The 18,216-nt window shown below is 43.0% G+C and overlaps 1 long non-coding RNA gene across 1 annotated transcript; it reads left to right on the top strand.

Moving 5' to 3' along the window:
• Positions 1-1,115: 1,115 nt before the first annotated feature.
• LOC115385047 (uncharacterized) lies at positions 1,116-14,236 on the top strand. The gene is made up of 3 exons (XR_003931017.1): positions 1,116-1,176; positions 13,855-13,887; positions 13,960-14,236. It is a non-coding gene; the product is annotated as an uncharacterized LOC115385047 (long non-coding RNA).
• Positions 14,237-18,216: the final 3,980 nt, after the last annotated feature.

The following is an 18,216-nucleotide window of genomic DNA, read 5'->3' as shown; positions in this document are numbered from 1 at the left end:
TGACAGGTTAGAGGACCTGGAGCTTCATGTTTGACGTTCCGTTTGAACCTAGTAGCTTAGCTACGAGTGCGCAGCGCGAGCGGCTGTCTGGTCATGTGACCAGATCATGTGACCAGGCGCCGCCTGATCAAACCAGTCGCCTGCATTTAACAGAAGTGCGTAAAACAAACATGAAACCCTCGCTAGCGTTAGCAACGCCTCCCTTAGGTGCTCACGGATGGCAGAACCAAAAAGACAGAAAAAACCTTTGTCTAACTGCATGCGGGGGTGCGTGGGGGGGGGTTGATGCAGAGGACGTTTACGACAGTGAGCTTTCACAGGAGACCAGTAGGGGGAGTGCTAAAGCAAATCTTGCATAGTACTGCTTTAACAGCTACCAAAAGGTTTGTCTTTTGTTTTTTTTTCTTTTCATTCCCGTCATGTGCAGCCAGGACCTGCATAGCTGCTTCACAAAGGTGATGAAAAGTGTGTTATGGTTTGGAGAGAAGCTTTTTCACAGGCCATTGTTAAAATGAAGGATAATGTTCTTGTTGGCTGTCTTTCTGAGAATCTACGTTGTGTTGCTTTGCCCGTAAACCCTTTCTCTCTCTAGTAAGAAGTAAAGAAACTTCACGTCTCCAAAAGTGTTTGAACTTCTCAACCTTTATTTCACATGGAAACAGTATTCTCACAATAACAAGCTGCAGGACATCCGTTTAATTGTTTCTGTAGGTAAACTTGGCCAACAGCTCAGTCCTCTGTGTCCTCTGAAGACTGGTTCAGGCCCCTGGATCCTCCCTGGAGTCTTCCCTTCAGCCCTTCAGCCTCAGTGTGAACAAACAGGTTGGAGTTATTACAAGAGGCAGATGCAGGACTTTCGATCACAAAGTATCAGAGTTGTTACTGTCAGACAGGACAAGCCTTGGTCACCTGGTTAAGTGTCCTTGTCAGTGCTCACTTTTATTTTCTAGGAGCATCTTTTATCTGGGATCTTGGATCACTAATTGACATGACAGATATACAATGACACAGTGGGAAGTCAGACAGGAAGTGTGTGTGTGTGGAAGCTCCACCTCCAGCTCCTCCTAGTGGCTGATAAATGTTGGGGACAGTTGCTGCTGATCAGACTCAGAGAGACGTGGTCTACCTGGAACATGGAGCATCTGAAGCTGCTGCTGCTGCTGCTGTGGAGCTCAGGTAGGACTCTGCTGCTCTCTGCTGCTTCTCTCTCTGCTGGGAATTCTCTGTGACCTATGTGAGGTTTCTGTAACGGGTAGCAGGCTGCTGCTCCCGTGGAAAGAAAAGAGGATGAAACGAGAGCCGTGGCTTCTTCTTCACTGGCTCACACAGCTATCTGGATTAAACATGTCATTTACTGTCTGTTCACATTGTCCGTTTTCATATTCAACCAGTAGCTCACTGTTTTCTTATCGTCTCTAAAGACATATTCAAAAGTCCACTGAACACGTATCTCTCTCTCCCAGTTTCCTTTCCAAATCAACACATTTGTTACCACATCTCTTCAAGTCACTGCCCCAAAATCTACTTAAAATCACATGATGATAAAATCTGCACTTTATTCAAATACTGCAATGTTTTCTGGACTTGAGTTTCACTGCAGCATGTAAATAGACATGACTTTCATGTCAATGACTTACTTTCACAGCAACATGAATTTCCTTATTTTTACTGAACATCTGACTATTTAACCTGTTTTTAACTTTTTTTTTTTTTTTTTTTTTTTTTTTTTACATGCACACTGATTAAACATCATGAAATGCACCATGGAGCCACTCATAAAAAACTGTTACATCAACAGACTGAGACATGCTGCCCAAACTACCAAGTACAAATTAATTTGTCCTCTGAACTCTGTCCGTGTGCGGCGCTGACATTTTAACTCCTCATTAAGTTTCTCTACTGTTCACCATAACTGATTATAGCCTGATTAAAACTACCACAAAACTCTGACAAGTTTATTGAACAACTTAAGTTTATTTTGTAGCTGAAATGATGAAGAGGAAAGGATGAGACGAGAGCCGTGGCTTCTCCTCCCCTGGATCAGGCAGATATGAGGGGGACCAGCGTGAGGCGGCAGGTCAGCCTCAACCTCCCAGCTGAGCTCCTGTTTGGAAAACCATGACCACATGTCCATTTCCCTCATTTGAAAACCACACTGTGTGCTATTATCAACATTTTTAAGAAATAAGATTATATTCCAAACATAAAGCAAAAGACCCAAATGAACACAAACACACACTCAGAGATGTGGGCACACACTGGTGACCGTCACACCTCCAACACACATTGTTGATTTTGACCCTCACAAACTTGGTTTCTGTACCTCTCTCTGCTTCTACACCTTCTGTCTGAATTTCAGAGTCATTGTATTCCTCTGACGTCTTCCAAACAACATACATTTAGCGATCCGTGTTTTTTAATCAAAGCACTTTAATTTAATTTGTTCAGTTCTGAGGTGATTTCCTCTGAGAGCTAAAGTCTCCTCAGGACAGAAAATATTTGGGTCACCAAAGAACAAGATAAATCATCATCATCATCATCATCAAACTTTATTACAGACACGAAGTCCAGGTTAAGAACAGACACATACATAAAAGGGGTCTAATGTAGACACCTGTACCAGTGACGCCGCAGTTCAGACTGATAGTGTGTGGTACTAATGCTAACACTCGTCAAACTCAAAATGATAGAATTTTCAGTCCTTCAGCCGACATATAATTTTGTACATTAGGTTACGCAGTACCGCATGAAATGTTTGAATTCCAGCTGTAACAAATAAGTGCCTGGCACTCTCCCAGTGAGGCTTTTTCAACAGGATTCTCAAACAGTTGTTGTACGCCACATTGAGTTTCCGGATGCTCGACTGTTTATAGTTACACCACAGGTGGGTTGTATATAATGGTGTACAGTATGCTTTAAATAGTCTTTTTCACTTCATTTGTACATGCCCCAAACCTGCGCACGAGCACATTAGCCTGTGCACACATCATATGACACTGCCGCTGCACGTCTTCGTCGTCTGTCAGTTCGTCAGTGATAAAATGTCCCAGATATTTGTATTTGCTGACCACAGTGAGAGTATTCCCACATAATCCGAAGGGTGGAAAACTCAGATTTATCACCTTGTGTTCTACAGATCATCGTCACACTTTTTCCAGCATTATATTTGATGTCATAGTCAAGTCCATACTTGGTGCAGACATTAAGCAGTTCCTGGAGTCCAGCGCTGCTTGGGCACAGGACAACAAGATCATCGGCGTACATCAAATGATTTACAAGAGTAGAACCAATCATACAACCTACTACCTACTACTACTCAGTATACTGAGATTGCAAATTATTTTAATAATTATTTTATTAATAAAGTAAAGCAAATACGGACTCAGAACCTAAACACATCCAGTAATCTATGTGGTGGCATATCTGTTGAAGTAATCAAAAATGTAATCATGAAAGGCAAAAATTGTACATTTTCTTTTGATCCTATAGATCAGGACGAGATGGAAATACTGTTGAAAACTGTCAAAAATAGCAAACAATTTGGGCTGGATTATTTAGATGGAAAAATGATTTCAATAATGGCAGAATATATTGCCAAGCCGGTTTGTCATATATTTAATCTGAGTTTAAAAGAATGTCTCTTCCCTAATACTTGGAAACTGGCTAAAGTCATCCCTCTACGAAAAGATAATAAGCTTGCTCTCAATGGCACTAACAGCAGACCCATTAGTATATTGCCTGTTCTGAGTAAGATTATGGAAAAGCTTATATTTGCACAGATTTCACAATATTTTATGAATTTTATTCTTGCCTCTGATTCTCAGCATGTCTTTAAAGAATGCCATTCTACCTCCACTGCACTTGTCCATATGACTGATGACTGGCTGTGTAAACTTGATGCAAGAAATTATGTTGGGGCGGTCTTCTTAGATTTTAGTGCAGCCTTTGATATGATCGATCACAACTTGTTGTTGGACAAACTATCCGCATATGGTTTTTCTGGTTGCTCTCTTAAGTGGTTTAAGAGTTATTTATCAAATCGATCTCAGTCAGTATACTTCAATGGTAGCTTTTCTTCTGTACTGGGGCTAGAATGTGGAGTACCACAGGGCAGCTGTCTTGGTCCTCTGTGTTTCTCGATATTTACAAATGATCTTCCTTTTATCTTAAAGAAATCCTCTGTTGCCATGTATGCTGATGATTCTACTATATATTACGGGTCGGAGAACCTGCGGATCCTAAATAATACGCTTCAAAGTGAGCTAGACCAGGTATTTGAATGGGTGGTATCTAACATGTTAGCATTAAATATAAGTAAAACAAAGTGCATGACTCTAAATTATAGAAGGCAATCAATGAATAGTAATTTTTTGTCCCTCACCTTAAATAATATACACCTGGAGCAGGTGCATAAGGTTGATCTCTTGGGCTTAACCATAGATGAAAATTTGAGCTGGACTAGTCATGTTAATAAAATTGCGACAAAAATGGGAAGAGCTCTTTCGGCTATCAGACGATGCGCCTACTTCATGACAGACTCATCTGTCAAATATGTCACCCAGTCATTAGTTTTATCTCATTTAGATTACTGCTCAGTCTTATGGTCGGGAACCACTAAAAAAGATATTGAAAAGCTACAAGTACTACAGAATAAAGCTGCACGGCTGGTTCTTCGTTGCCCACTCCGAACACACATTGGATATATGCATTGCTGTCTCTCATGGCTACCTGTAGAGCGGAGGTTACAGAAGAATCTCGTCATTTTCCTTCAGAATATACAGATAAAAATGAAACCTTGGCCTCTTTTTGAGAGAATCATGTACATTCATCAACGCCATAACCATTTCACCAGGTGTCATACAGAGGATTACATTTCTCTCCCTAAGGCTCGGACAGGTGCTATGCAGAGTACAGTGATGTACAGGGCAGCCAATCGGTGGAATAATTTACCTGCAGCAGTAAGGAAAGAGAACAACATAAAAAGGTTTAAATCTGTGATCGCGGAAATTTTTAAATCTTGATTTAATTGTTGGTGCATTTTTAATGTTGGTTATGTTTTAATTGTATTAGGGTCTTGTTTCACTCTATATCATTTGTGAATATACATTCTTTTCACCCTTTTCTATATTAATAATGGGTTTCTGCACTGCTTCTTATGATTATTTTATCTTGTGTATTCTGTTCACTATTTCTGTGTTTTAATCTTGTGTACTTTGATATGTGATGTTTGCTTTTGTTATGGACCCCAGGAAGACTAGTTGTCACCTAGGTGACAACTAATGGGGATCTGATCTCTAAATAAATAAATAAATAAAAATACAACCAGCCCTACATGCATGTAGCTGCTGCGACAGTTCATCCATATACAGACTAAACAGCACAGGAGAGAGGATTCCACCCTGTCTCACTCAATCAATCAATCAATCAATTTATTTTTGTATAGCCCAGTATCACAACAACAGTTGCCTCAGAGGGCTTCAAGATGTTACATTGGTCGGTAAAAGTAAAAACAGTGAATAAGCATAATGGTAATATGTCAATATTTACAGTAACGAGACAGAACGAAGCAACCACCGCCTTCAACCCTCACATCCGGCAAGAAAAAACTCCAGAAACCCAGTGGGAAAAGAAGAAATCTTGGGGAGAACCACAGTATGGAGGGATCCCTCTCCCAGGGACGGACAGCTTTGGCAACAGTTAGCATGAGACAATAAGAAGTAAAGCCTAGGACTATGTTGAGTACAGTCCGTTGGACGGTCCAGCACAAGAACCACGGATCCCAGCAGTAGAACTGAAGCCAGTCCACGGGCAGGACCGACAGGAGTGTCCTCCCAGTCCGGCCAGAGCTTGTTCGTAGGCCCTCGTAATAGTGGAGTCAGCAACTGAAACTGGAGAAGACTCCCCCTCGAAGGGGGGGACAGCAGGTGAAAAGCAATGAACGGACTAAAGGGAATAACATTCAGACATTAGAGGACAGGGCTCAGTGCACCGTACTTCCCACAGCATTCTAGCTCCTGGGGCAGCTTTGTGGATACTTAACTGTTTAAACTAGTATTTAGTTAGTATAGTTTAGTTTAGTTTAATTCAGTTTGGTTTAGTTTAATTTTGTTTAGTGTAATTTGGTTTGGTTTGGTTTAGTTTAGTTTGGTTTAGTTTAATTTAGTTTAGTTTGGTTTAGTTTAGTTTGGTTTAGTTTGGTTTACTGTAGTTTGGTTTGGTTTACTTTAGTTTGGTTTGGTTTGTTTGTAACGACCACGGAGGTCCTTACGTGTTACACCCAGCAGGGGTGATAAAATGTGTTTCCTGTGCTGTCATCTTCATTTGCTAGACTTGGGTCACTGTGGCAATTTAATCTGGGGCACGGTTTTGTGATTGGAAACCGTGACAAGGACGTAATTACCTGGACATCGGTATGGGGGCAGGGTTGTTTATTTAAGGAAGGCAGCACCCCTGCTGCGGGAGGGGAGTGACGTCACACGCCGTCCTGGAGGGAAGCTCACCTGCCGGAGGAGCGAGGCCGTGGAGCGTTACCCGGAGGAACTGCCACAAAAGGATTATAACCTTGTGCTCTTGGGAATTATAATTGCTTGCCACGGAGCCACCGGGCTGGAGAGGAGGAGCAGCGGGGACGAGAGGTCTTTGGACTTGGCCGGGCGTGAGTAATTATCGGCCGCCGGCCTCTCAGTCGGTCCCCGTGCAGGGACGTGCGCCTCAAACTTTGGGGAACATTGGGAAGGGAGAAGACAGGATTTTCTTGAGCCCTTTCTGTTTATTTTTGGACTTCCCGCGTTGTGCGGCGTTTTTCTGTTTAGTTTTTAAGGAGGAGCGCCCGAGCGGCGGGTGGCTTGTTTTCTGTTGGGAGGGGTTTTTGTTATAATAAATGTTGCTTTATGGCCAATCTTAAGTTCGTCATCTCCTAGTTAATCACCCCTGCTGATTGGCGTTTCCCGCCCGTGTCCTCTTTAAGCGTAGTGGCAAGATCGTCCTGGAAACGACGGGCGAATTTGTTACATGTTTGTTTAGTTTAGTTTAGTTTAGTTTAGAATCCCTAGCTGACCTGATCATCGGCTGCATCGAAGAGAAACGTCTTGAGCCTAACCTTAAATGTGGAGACTGTGTCTGCCTCTTTGACACCACTTGGAAGCTGGTTCCATAAAAACGGTGCCTGATAGCTAAAGGCTCTTCCACCTAGTGTCCATTTAGAGACTCTAGGAGTCACCAGTAACCCTGCATTTTGAGAGTGAAGTGCTCTGATTGGTTGATAAGGCGTTAAAGCATCTTGGAGATAGGTCAGAGCCATCCCATTTAGGATTTTGTAAGTGAGGAGAAGGATTTTAAATCAAACTCTGAACTCGACTGGAAGCCAGTGAAGAGATTTTAGAACGGGAGTAATGTGTTCACGTCTTCTAGTTCCAGTTAATAATCTGGCGGCCGCATTTTGAACCAACTGAAAGTTTTTTAATACACTTTTTGGGCAGGCTGCGAGAAGGGAGTTGCAGTAGTCCAATCTAGTAGAAACAAATGCATGAATGAGTTTTTCTGCATCGCTTCTAGGTAGAATGTTTCTTATTTTAGCTATGTTGCGCAGGTGGAAATATGCTGTTTTACAAGCCAGGTTGATGTGTGCTTTAAATGAGATATCCTGATCAAATAAGACCCCGAGGTTCCTCACAGTAGAGGAGGAGGATACACTGACGTTATCTAAGGTGATAATCTGTTCAGATAGACACTCTCTCAGTTTATGGGGGCCTAGTATAATGACCTCTGTTTTGCCAGGATTCAGACGGAGATAGTTCGTAGTCATCCAGGTTTTAATTTCTCTGATACAGTCACTGAGTCTGTCTATTTGATTAGTTTGATCAGGTTTCATAGATAAATACAGTTGTGTGTCATCTGCATAGCAATGAAAATTGATATCGTGACTTCTAATCATGTTCCCTAAAGGAAGCATATACAACAGAAATAAAATTGGCCCGAGCACGGACCCTTGAGGAACCCCATAACTGACCTGGGAGCACGGTGAGGACTGTTGGTTAACGTGAACAAATTGGTACCTATTAGATAAATAGGATTTGAACCAGCAGAGGGCTTTTCCTCTGATGCCAACCTCACATTCTAACCTCTGCAGGAGAATATTGTGGTCGATTGTATCAAAAGCTGCACTGAGGTCTAGGAGAACCAGGACTGAGACTAGACCTGCGTCAGCCGCCAATAGCAAGTCATTAGTGACTTTAACTAACGCAGTCTCAGTGCTGTGATAAGCTCTATATCCTGACTGACATTTCTCAAATAAACTATTGTCCTGTAGGTGGTGGCAAAGCTGTTTAACCACAACTTTTTCCAGGACTTTTGAAATAAAAGGCAGATTTGATATCGGTCTGTAGTTGGCTAGAATATCAGGATCGAGATTAGGTTTTTTCAGCAGTGGTTTGATTACTGCGAATTTAAATGACTGTGGCACATAGCCATTTTCTAGAGAGGTGTTTATTATAGTTATGATCGTATTTAAGATAACTGGAAGAATATCTTTGAAAAGCTTAGTTGGAATTGGATCTAGGAGACAGGTCGACGTTTTAGAAGACATTACAATCGAAGTAATCTCAGCCCCATTTACTGATGAGAAACTATCTAGTATTTCAGGTATTTCAGGTGGCGGCAGTGGCTGGATTCCCTGAGCCTGATCTGAGGAAAGCGCTTCACTGATTTTACCTCTAATGGTTATGATTTTATCATTAAAGAATTTAAGAAAGTCATGGCAGTTTAAAGATTCTGGGATTACTGGTTCCACTACAGTATGACTGTTTGTTAGTCTGGCTACAGTGTTGAACAGAAACCGAGGGTTATTTTTGTTTATTTCTATTAAACAAGAGTAATATAATGTCTTGGCTTTAAAAAGAGTTTGTTTATAGCTTAGCAAGCTCCATTTCCAGGCCTTCAGAGATTGTACCGATTTAGATTTACGCCACAGTCTTTCTAATTGCCGAGTTTTTTGTTTGAGAACACGGGTTTCAGAATTAAACCATGGAGCAACGCGCCTGGGTCGATTGGTTTTCAGCTGCAACGGAGCCACTACGTCAAGGGCAGATTTTAGTGAGTGCATAGCACTGTCAACAAACTGATCACTATTATCACCACTGGTCAATAAGCTCATTTCTGTGAGTTCACAAGATAATGCAGCAAATGCAGGCTGGATCAATTCTTTGTACCGAGCCACAGATTTTTCAGATAATGTCCGTATCAGCTGAATTTTATCTTTTTGAGCACAGTAGTCTTCAATCAAAACCTGAAAAGTAATTAAAAAATGGTCTGAGAGTATAGGGTTCTGAGGGAGAACATTTAGGTCCCTGACCTCTATCCCATATGTTAAGACCAGATCCAGGGTGTGCTTGTGACTATGAGTGGATTCATCAACATTTTGAGTGAAACCGATACTATCTAATAGTGCAATAAACGCATTACTCAAACTGTCACCAGAATCATCCAGAATCATTGGCTACACCAAATGAAGCTGAGACACAAGAGCCCCACCTCACCTGCATCACCTGGTGGGCATACCAATAGGCCAAGACCCCCAAAATATACTTAGGAACTCCTCGCTGACATAGTTTCATAAACAACTTTAGGTGATTAACACGGTCAAATGCTTTTGATGCATCAAGAAGCATATTAGCACTGATGAATTTTGACTATTATATTATTATATTAATTTAGAGATGTTACATCCAACAACAATGTCTGGAATAAAGAGTTTTGGTCCCAATACTGACCCCTTGTGGACCCCACAAACAATACCCAAGCATAAAGACTTGAAAATCTCCCATTTTGACAAACTGTTGTCTGTTGCTTCAATAAATTTTCTTCCAGTGGGCAGCCATGCCCATGATAGCAGAACTCCAGTTTATTGATTAATACTTAATGATTTATCACGTCAAATGTTGTCAAATGATTTTTTTCAAATCAGTGAACACTAGAATTACTTCATTCTTTGTGTCTGTGGAGCTGCTGATTTTCTCCATGAACTCTTGTAATGCAGTGATGTGGATCTCTGTGATCTGAATCTGAAACCGGTCCCAGACCGAGGGGAATCTGGAGCCCGGCACAAACGGTCACCTAGGAAAAGGTGCACTGTGGACCGAAAGAATGGATGACACGGGTTATCATGTTGCTCTGGCAAGCGCTCATTTAATTCTTAGAATCACACAAATGTGTTTGTCTTATTTATGGGTAATTATTAGTTGGGAATAACACAACACCTGATACTCTTCTGAGGTAATAGCACCACTTGCTAGTCCCTGCCCCTGTTTGTCCTGTCCCGTCCGGTTCACCCTGTGTCTCCCTTCACGTCATCACTGAGGTGTAGCACTGCCCTCCCTGGCTCTTAAAGGAGTCATATTATGCTATTTTTCAGTCACGTCATATAGGTCACAGACACCGAAAAACATAGTATATAAGTTTGTTTGCCCCAAATTCGTCCTCTGTTCGGAGTTTGAGCGGTCAAAAAGTGGCTCTGAGGAGCCTTCTTCAGAACAGCCTGTTTTTGACAGCCTATTTTCCGTGATGAACTTGAACGCATCTGGCCACGCCCACCTTGTAAATTTACTGTCGTTAAGAAAGCACCAGACAGGAAGTTACACTGGAAGTTTCAAAATAAAGCACAATGCACGACCTCACGGACGTAAACTTTTTCCTATATGTTGTTATTCCGCCGCCTCGGGAGGAGAGAATCAGCTGAACAGGGTCCAGACAGCAGCAAACGCAGAAATTACCGTTTTTATATAGAACAAACCAAACAAAAGGAACTACTGGATAAAGAAAAGCTCTCATTTGAGATCAAAACATAAACCATGAACTCATCCTTGCTGGAAGTCTATAAATTACAGATCAATGTGGCTGGACGAGCAGAGCCACCTCGCAGAAGCGAAATGAGGTGGGGTTTATTTTATTTTATTTTCTGTTTATATCATGTGTTGGTGTGACATCGAGAGCAGAGAGCCTCTCAGAGGAGCAGCCCTCTTCATCCGGACGGCGCTGCCGGTGTGTGTTGACTTTGCGCCCGGCGCGCAGTGCGCCTCCGCTGGGCTCCGGAGATTCGCAGCGTCCCGGCGAGGAGAGGAGCGGCCCAGCGGCCGGGCGAGCCGTGCGTCTCCGCCGGCTTCGGGACCAGCTTCCGTGGAGCAGCTCCGGGCCGTTTACCCAATCGGCCCCAACTCGGCCCTGGAAGTCAGACGCCCGGGCGCCGTCACAGCCGCGGCCGACTCAAAGAGCCTCTCTGCTGGGGAGAGGAGCTCCGCTACGTTCCCATCCGAGCTAACTGTGGCTAAGTTAGCGAAAACTGTCAGCTGGTCAGCTGATCCACCTGAAGACGGTGGAGGAGCTGACTTTATGAAAACACTGGAGATGGATGAGAAAATACAGCCGAAATGAGCGACCTGTCTGGGGGCCGGCCAAAGGCTGGATCCTCTTCTGGTGGGGGGGGGAAGTGGCGTTCCTCTTCATGATGTCAGAAAGAGGGAGATTTCAGAACCGCATGTTTGAGTGTATGTTTTCTTAAAAGTGGAGCGCACAATTGAGGGAGATGACTGAATGTTTCACTTCTGGGGGATCATACAGAGGCTCTGGGAGGCAATATGACTGTAAAGACACCTTTTTAAAGTGAATTTTGCATAATATGACTCCTTTAACAGGGAAATGTAATAAAGAGTATCGGCTCAGCTTTCAGGGAGGAATAGTGATGGTCGCACACATGCACTAAATAATAAGATATTTGCCTGCAAGACTAAAATATGCATTATTCTCATAAAGTGTTGACATCCCTTCCATGGAGTTAAACAATGAGAATAAATGCAGACAAAAAAAAAGAATCACACAATTTAACATAATCAAAACACTGCAATAAACTTTCATATTTTACATTAGTACCACAACAGATTCCTGAAAATAAAATTACATTAAACGTAAACATTCACCATAAAATCAAATACAAATGAATAGTATCAAATACTCTCTGTGGGGAAACATATTTACAACTTCATAGAAATATCAATTTGGTTTAACATAAACACTAATGGCTGCACTGGCTCGGCCATGTTCGCCAGATGGAAGACAGCTGAATCCCTAAAGACGTGAGCTGGCGTCTGGCACAAGACCCATTGGCCGACCCAAGCTGCACTACAAGGATGACATGAAAGCTCTGGACATCAACACTGAGAGCCGGGAGACCACGGCAGCTGACTGCAGCAGATGGCACAGTGGACTCAAGAAGCAGTTGAATATGGGTGAAAAGAAGATCCAGAGCCTGGGAGAGGACAAGACACCTAGACGGAAGGCGCGCTCACTTGGAGACACCCTCAACCAAGGCAACCACTCGCACATGAAGACAACCCGGCGACAGCTCACACCTGCATCCACTGTGGCAGAGTCTGTCGCTCTCAGATCGGCCTCACCAGTCACAACTGAAGCTGCTCCTGTCATGGTCCTAAAGTAGCATCCAATAATCACAATAATCAACAATCATTCATAGTCAACACAGACTGACGGAGGCCTACTTTAAACACTAATGGGCTTAAAGCTCATGTCCAGAGTTTCCGTTCATTTCCAATGTATGTATCATTTTTCAACAGAGCTTAAATGTGTCAGTCTGGTTCGATACTACAATATATTATTAGCATAAAGCAATATACAAATGTATTTATGAGCCCCGCCTTCGTCTCATAGACCCCCATGTTATCCGAAAAAGCGCCGGTCAGCATCAGCCAATAGATTTCGAGCTTCCGCATTCTCGTGTTGTCAATCAAAGTGTGGAGCAGCCAGAGAGCACGGCCGCTCGCCCAGCAGAGGAGAGTTAGCTCCGCAGCAGCCGCCCCGCTTACCTCGGATATATCCATGGTCTGCTGAACATCCACCGTAAACAGCTAAACATGTAGGATGCTGTAGGACTCAGGCTCTCATTTTCACCCCACAGATAATAGCGTGCACAATTAAAGGAGCGTGGCTTGGTCGCTCATGAAAGCAGAGGGAGGGCGGAGCCTCGAGACATTGGATTAAAAAAAAAACCTCTCTCTTTCAAAACTCCGGACACGAGCTTTAAATTAAAGATAATACTGTACACAAACCATAGTTAATCAAATGATACATTTCTTCAACTTAATCTCTTCCAGCTAATCAAATAAAATCACCACATGCATGGATAGTAATATCAACATTACCTGTGAACCAGAAGAATGGATGACACTGGTTAATGTGTTGCTCTGATAAGCGCTCATTTATAATTCTGAGCCAGAGCAAAGCAGATCCATCCTCTCAGGGAATCCACAATGGCACATGTGCCATCTACTGAGTTGAGAACTGCATTAGATCAGTTCTGGTTTCAAACAAATATATAGAGGGGTTAGTTTCTATAGACTTACATTTACTGTGGATTTCCAGTCCACTACATATGCATGTTGATTTTCAGACAGCAGTGTGTATTTGTCAAGAAAGTCATCCAATGAAAACTTGTTTCTGTGATTCTGTGGGAGTAAAGAGGACCTGCAATTATTGATCTGATGTCTGTCTCCAGTTTGTACAGTCAATGACTGAAGCCGTTTTCATTTCTTTTGGGAATTTACCAGTTTGCAGGTAAACTGGTACGTTTTCAGGGTCTGGATTCATGCTGAGAATCAAGAGTCTGATGGGAGGGTTCTGTCCTCCCTCTTCCTATCATTGTGAAGAAGAATTCACCAAGTGTTGGATTATTAACCCACTAATAGGAACATGAGCTGGGTTAGACTGTCATGAGACAGGTTAGATTGACCCTGCTGATGATGTGCTGTTGAAGTGGTAATGCTACTGAACTCTCTCTATTTTTCCTCACAGGAGTCCATCTTGAAGACAGAGACCATTCAGCTGGTAAAGAAGGTCCTCAAAGATGAAGAAAGAAAGTGAATCTTTGTTCTTGCTGACTTTGTGCTCTTTGCTCAGAGGCTGACGATGAGTTCCGGTTGGTGGGAGGAAGCTCTGGCTGTTCAGGTGGAGTGGAGCTGAAACACCTCGGAGAATGGAGACCAGTGGATGGCTTTTACTGGGACCTGGAGTTATCAGCTGCTGTGTGTGAACAACTGGACTGTGGCTCTGTTATTTCAATGAAACAAAGAGTTGAGTCATTAGAAAGTGTGTGGAAAGTCCGATATCATTGTTTCAAGTCTCTGTCAGATTTGAAGAACTGCATTCTGAATGATCGGGCTTCTTCTTTCATTAATCTCACGTGCTCAGGTAAGACCAATGTGGTTTCATTGCCTACATGTTCTCAATGTGGTGAGTTCAGACATAAAACTTTTAACATAACACCAGACAGATTTGTTTTATCAAAAATAGTATTAAATACACACTCAACAAGAATGAAATAAAGAATAAACACTAAAGAAAGAGAGGAAAGAGGTGCTTCAGCTGAGGAATGAAAATGCTTCAACTGTCCATAAAAATGTACATTTGTGTGTGTGTGTGAGAGAGAGAGAGAGGTCCCTTGTTTGTGAGGATTTAGATATAGTAATTGTGTGTGAGGTTGCACCTGCAGTGTACAGGACTGTCTCAGAAAATTAGAATATTGTGATAAAGTTCTTTATTTTCTGAAATGCAATTAAAAAAACAAAAATGTCATACATTCTGGATTCATTACAAATCAACTGAAATATTTCAAGCCTTTTATTATCTTAATATTGCTGATTATGGCTTACAGCTTAAGAAAACTCAAAAATCCTATCTCAAAATATTAGAATATCATGAAAAAGTATACTAGTAGGCTATTTAACTAATCACTTGAATCGTCTAAATAACTCGAAACACCTGCAAGTGTTTCCTGAGCCTTGAAAAACACTCAGCTTGGTTCAGTAAACTAAATCACAAGTATGGGGAAGACTGCTGATCTGACTGCTGTCCAGAGGACCATCATTGACACCCTCCATCAGGAGGGTAAGACACAAAAAGAAATTTCTCAAAGAGCAGGCTGTTCACAGAGTGCAGTTTCAAAGCACATTCACAAAATGTCTGTTGGAAGGGAGAAATGTGGCAGGAAACGCTGCACAACCAAGAGAGATGACCGCAGGCTGAACAGCATTGTGAAGAAGAGCCGCTTCCAGAATTTGGGGGAGCTTCAAAGACAGTGGACTGAAGCTGGAGTCCAGGTATCAAAAGCCACTGTTCACAGACGTGTCCGGGAAATGGGCTACAATAGCCGTATTCCCATGGTCAAGCCACTTCTGAACTCAAGACAACGGAAAAAGCGTCTGACTTGGGCTGTGGAAAAGAAGCACTGGACAGTTGAAGAGTGGTCCAAAGTCCTCTTTAAAGACAAAAGCAAGTTTTATATTTCATTTGGAAGTCAAGGCGCCAGAGTCTGGAGAAAGGCTGGAGAGGAGCAAAATCCAAGTTGCTTGAACTCCAGTGTGAAGTTCCCACAGTCAGCGATGGTTTGGAGCCATGTCAGCTGCTGGTGTTGGTCCACTGTGTCTCATCAAGTCCAGAGTAAATGCAGCTGTGTACCAAGAGATTTTAGAGCACGACATGCTTCCTTCTGCTGAAAAGCTCTATGGAGATGATGATTTCATTTTCCAGCATGATCTGGCACCTGCCCACAGTGCCAAAACCAGCAGTAACTGGTGTACTGACCATGGCATTACTGTCCTCGATTGGCCTGCCAATTCCCCTGACCTGACCCCCATTGAGAATTTGTGGGGTTTTGTCAAGAAGAAGCTGAAAGACACCAGACCCAACAATGCAAACGAGCTAAAGGCCGCTATTGAAACATCCTGGGCATCCATAACACCTCAGCAATGCCACAGGCTGATTGCCTCCATGCCACGCTGCATTGATGCAGTAATTCGTGCAAAAGGATTCCCAACCAAGTACTGAGTGCATTAATGGACATTTTCAAATGTATGATTTTGTTTTGCTGTTATAATTTTGTTTTTTTACTTGGTCTGAGGAAATATTCTAATATTTTGAGATAGGATTTTTGAGTTTTCTTAAGCTGTAAGCCATAATCAGCAATATTAAAATAATAAAAGGCTTGAAATATCTCAGTTGACTTGTAATGAATCCAGAATGTATGACATTTTTGTTTTTTTAATTGCATTTCAGAAAATAAAGAACTTTATCACAATATTCTAATTTTCTGAGACAGTCCTGTCTGTGTCTGAGGGTGTGCATACAGTGATTGTGTTGGGGGTTTAGGTACAGTGTGTGAAAGTGTAGGTACACTGTTTGATGGTGTAGGTGGAGTGTGTGAGGGTGTAGATACAGTGTGTGAGGGTGTAGGTACAGTGTGAGGGTTTGGGTAAAGTGTTTGATAGTGTAGGTACAGTGGTTCATGGTGTATATACAGTGTTTGAGGGTGTAGGTACAGTGTTTGAGGGTGTAGGTACAGTGTGATGGTGTAGGTACAGTGTGATGGTGTAGGTACAGTGTGAGGGTGTAGGTACAGTGTGTGATGGTGTAGGTACAGTGCTTGAGGGTGTAGGTACAGTGTGATGTGTAGGTACAGTGTGAGGGTGTAGGTGCAGTGTTTGAGGGTGTAGATACAGTGTGTGATGGAGTAGGTACAGTATGTGATGTGTATGTACAGTGTGAGGGTGTAGGTACAGTGTGTGATGGTGTAGGTACAGTCTTTGAGGGTGTGGGTACAGTGTGTGATGGTGTAGGTACAGAATGTAATGGTATAGGTACAGTGTCAGCGTGTCGGTACAGTGTTTGAGGGTGTAGGTATAGTGTCAGGGTGTAGGTACAGTGTTTGAGGGTGTAGGTACAGTGTCAGGGTGTAGGTACAGTGTCAGGGTGTCGGTACAGTGTTTGAGGGTGTAGGTACAGTGTCAGGGTGTCGGTACAGTGTCAGGGTGTAGGTACAGTGTTTGAGGGTGTAGGTACAGTGTGAGGGTGTAGGTACAGTATGTGATGGTGTAGGTACAGCGTGATGGTGTAGGTACAGTGTATGATGGTGTAGGTACAGTGTTTGAGGGTGTAGGTACAGTGTTTGAGGGTGTAGATACAGTGTGAGGGTGTAGGTACAGAGTTTGAGGGTGTAGGTACAGTGTGTGATGGTGTAGGTACAGTTTTTGAGGTTGTAGGTACAGTGTGGGTGTAGGTACAATATGTGATGGTGTAGGTACAGTCTTTGAGGGTGAAGGTACAGTGTGAGGGTGTAGATACAGTGTGAGGGTGTAGGTACAGTCTTTGACGTTGTAGGTACAGTTTTTGAGGGTGTAGGTACAGTGTGGGTGTAGGTACAATATGTGATGGTGTAGGTACAGTCTTTGAGGGTGTAGGCACAGTGTGAGGGTGTAGGTATAGTGTGGATGTAGGTACAGTATGTGATGGTATAGGAACAGTGTGTGATGGTTTATGCACAGTGTGAGGGTGTAGGTACAGTGTGTGATGGTGTAGGTACAGTGTGAGGGTGTAGGTACAATGTGTGACGGTGTAGGTACAGTGTGAGGGTCTAGGTACAGTATGTGATGGTGTAGGAACAGTGTGTGAGGGTGTAGGTACAGTGTTTGAGGGTGTAGGTACAGTGTCAGGGTGTCGGTACAGTGTCAGGGTGTAGGTACAGTGTTTGAGGGTGTAGGTACAGTGTGAGGGTGTAGGTACAGTATGTGATGGTGTAGGTACAGTTTTTGAGGGTGTAGGTACAGTATGGGTGTAGGTACAATATGTGATGGTGTAGGTACAGTCTTTGAGGGTGTAGGTACAGTGTGAGGCTGTAGGTACAGTGTGAGGGTGTAGGTACAGTCTTTGACGGTGTAGGTACAGTGTGTGATGGTGTAGGTACAGTATGTGATGGTGTAGGTACAGTGTGGGTGTAGGTACAATATGTGATGTGTAGGTACAGTCTTTGAGGGTGTAGGTACAGTGTGAGGGTGTAGGTACAGTGTGAGGGTGTAGGTACAGTCTTTGACGGTGTAGGTTCAGTGTGTGATGGTGTACGTACAGTGAGGATGTAGGTACAGTATGTGATGGTATAGGAACAGTGTGTAATGGTGTATGCACAGTGTGAGGGTGTAGGTACAGTGTGTGATGGTGTAGGTACAGTGTGAGGGTGTAGGTACAGTGGTTGAGGGTGTAGGTACAGTGTCAGGGTGTCAGTACAGTGTTTGAGGGTGTAGGTACAGTGTCAGGGTGTAGGTACAGTGGTTGAGGGCGTAGGTACAGTGTCAGGGTGTAGGTACAGTGTCAGGGTGTCAGTACAGT

This window comes from Salarias fasciatus, unplaced genomic scaffold, assembly GCF_902148845.1.
Source record: "Salarias fasciatus unplaced genomic scaffold, fSalaFa1.1, whole genome shotgun sequence".
Classification (NCBI taxonomy): domain Eukaryota; kingdom Metazoa; phylum Chordata; class Actinopteri; order Blenniiformes; family Blenniidae; genus Salarias; species Salarias fasciatus.
Note: the sequence above shows the minus strand (reverse complement) of the source record. Positions and strands in the feature narration are given on the sequence as shown.